The sequence below is a fragment of the Sinocyclocheilus rhinocerous genome, unplaced genomic scaffold, assembly GCF_001515625.1.
Source record: "Sinocyclocheilus rhinocerous isolate Xijiao unplaced genomic scaffold, SAMN03320098_v1.1 scaffold42, whole genome shotgun sequence".
NCBI lineage: Eukaryota > Metazoa > Chordata > Actinopteri > Cypriniformes > Cyprinidae > Sinocyclocheilus > Sinocyclocheilus rhinocerous.
Window position 1 is genome coordinate 434,430 of NW_015627390.1, and position 3,036 is coordinate 437,465.

The 3,036-nt window shown below is 38.9% G+C and overlaps 1 pseudogene; it reads right to left on the minus strand.

Annotated features, from left to right (window-relative positions):
• Positions 1-1,552: 1,552 nt before the first annotated feature.
• LOC107727862 (alpha-1A adrenergic receptor-like) lies at positions 1,553-2,505 on the minus strand (annotated as a pseudogene).
• Positions 2,506-3,036: the final 531 nt, after the last annotated feature.

The following is a 3,036-nucleotide window of genomic DNA, read 5'->3' on the forward strand; positions in this document are numbered from 1 at the left end:
GTTACATTTTCCTCTATTCTCTTTTGAGCACTCAAACAATCCAAAGAAAACATCTTTAAAACAGAAAGAAAGGTCACTTACAAAATGAGACTGGATGTACATAAAAAAAAAAAAATTTAAAATCTCAAAACAGCAACTCACTTCAATGTCTGCTGACTGCTGTTATGTGCCCACTAATGTCACAATCGACTGCCGAGGTAATGAACATTTTCAACAGCTCTGATGTTGACTAGATTTTATTTGAGGGATTCTGGTTATAATAGGCTGTTGAGTTTGTACATTGGTCCTGCACGACTTATTGGTTTAGCTAATTTGAATAAATATGTCAATATTGGCTAACGTTGATTAAATTAAGGCTTATGTTTAATGTAAAGTGATCATAATGCAAAGCAAGCAGGTTGGATGTATATATAATATGACCCTTATTCTTCAGAGCCATTCAGTATGATTCATAGATAAAGAGGTCAATCACCAAAAATGTTTAAATCACCAAAATTTAAGTTTATACGTTATTGAAATGACAAGATCCCATTAGTTAACAATAGTTAATGCATTAAAGGGGTCATATGATGCGATTTAATTTTTTCCTTTCTCTTTAGAGTGTTACAAGCTCTTGGTGCATAAAGAAGATCTGTAAAGTTGCAAAGACTAAAGTCTCAAATCCAAAGAGATATTCTTTATAAAAGTTAAGAGTTAGCCACACCCCCCTAAAACGGCTCGTTCGAACACGCCCCCACATATCTACCTCACTATGTGGGAAGATTTGCATAACACCGCCCAAATGTTCACGCAAAGAAAGAAGGCGAAGGTCGAATCCGTCGGCCGCGCCGTTCTCAAGCCGGCCTGCCTCCGCTCACTCTAGCCCTCCGGCTGTTCCTCACTCTAGCCCGCCGTGTGTGTTTCCATTAAATAATGTAATTTATTTAATATAATAAATAATAACTTTTTATTTTAATAAAATGTTGGAATTAACTAAGATTAATGTTTAAGATTTAATTTTTATTGTTAAGTCATGTTAACTAATGTAGTTAATGTTAACCAATACAACCTTATTGTAAAGTGCTACCGAAATCAATTCATAAATAAAAAAGAAATAGCAAATTATAATCAATACAAGTATATATACACTTTATATTGACTAATTATACCTGTTTGGCAAAATATTATATATTATAAATATGCTTTAAATATATTGATTATAATGTGCTGTCCTCCTTTGTTTTTGTAAATAACATTGAGGAGAATTGCACTCATGTGCAGATTTATAATTTGTTAAGTGGCATAAGGAACATAATTACAGTGATCGCTGGCAGTAATTACCAAAGCACTGGAGGGACAGTCACTTCTGTTTCTGCTTTGGTGGTGGAAAAAATGATAAACCAGTTGTATATTCTTTTACTACGATTCACACACTTCATATAAAAAAACGAGGCATTTACATATACGGTGTTTACAAACAACTAATTGCTAATCACTCAAGCTTTGTTTACATGTTTTGCCATTAATCATCAAAACAAGCTTCTTTCCTCAGATGCTTTTTCCAGTCCAATTCTTACCGCCAAGAGCAGTTGAGTTTCTTCACACCATGCAAGTACACATAGGGAACGAAACAGGTGTAAGAAGCTCCTATAAAACTGGTGAGTTTCACAGCGAGGATGGAGTTTCTGAAGCTGCTGTAGATGCGGAGAATGAGGTGAGTGAACCAGCAGAAGATGAAGATGGTGGCGACTGCAACCACGCTTTTGGCTGCTCGGACCTGGTTGCTTGAGGATGGATTGGATCTGACCTGCGTCTTCTGTTGCGGGTTGGCGACGGTATTGACGGTATTCACGGCTTTAGACTTTTTGGCCGTAGGTGGTGTATTTCTTCCTTTGGAGTGGTCCGTGATTCGTTTTTGACTCCGGAGCAGCGTTAAGACGATCTGCACACTAGCGTAGGTGATCCCAACAAGTGGAACGACGTTCACCAGAATCAAATACAGCGCATCGAACGCCTTTTTCTCCGCAGGTGTTGCGAAACGTTCTTCACAAACTTCTAAAGTCCCGTTCCCATCGTGTTCTGTAATAAAAAAGTGGGGTACGCTGAACATCAACGCCACGATCCAGCTCCCAGCGAGCAATATGACGACTAACCTCAAATTATCCATCTGCACCGGAGCTCCTCCACGTCTGATGGAGCCCACCAGTTTCTGGTGCCAATACATGCTGATGAACATAGTGGAGAAGATGCTGCTGGTCTCCGAGAGATCGGATGCAAACTGAAGCACGCCGCAGTAGTTTCTACCCATGAACCAGTCGTTCACAAACTGCGCCAATGTGTCTGGAAGATCCACCAGGCAGTTTGTGATCAGATTGGACGCGGCCAGATTAATAAAGAGGACGTCGTTGGGTCGCAGTTGAGATCTGGATTTGGGAAGAGAGCACAAACCCAGCCAGAAGTCCCTGTAATGCCAGTCAAGCAGAAAAACGCTCGTATTGATGATTCAATCCAGGCTTGGACCTCCATCTCAGAGTTGTTTTGCTCCTGAAGCTGGTTTGGGAAAGACTCTTGTTTTGCATGTACAGATCCAGTGTTGGCAGTGAACTTTATAAGGTATGAACTGATGATATCATGGTCACATATCACTAAAATCTCTTCCTGCTTTGCTGAGAATGAACCCAGAACAAATAGTGGGTGCAGTTTCATTTACACAATACAAACATTAGTTAAACATGATTCATGTATTGTAACTTAGACCTTTACTTTGCACTTTGCATAAGCTGTAATTGTTATCCTGCAGCACAGCACTGCATGTACTTGCAGCAGGTCTGTCATTTTGATTACAAATTCCCTCTATTTTTCTGATTTAATATTGCAAATGGTTTGAAAAACACACTAAACAATGTTTAATCAAGTGAAACTTTCAGTTGAATTGATTAGCAGCATATTTGAATGCCTTTTTTATTTGGGGCTTTACAGTATGAATGTAAAGTGTCAGCGAGTGAGAGGACACAACAGTCAAAAATAAAAATTTTAACCTTGTAAAGCCTACTGTCA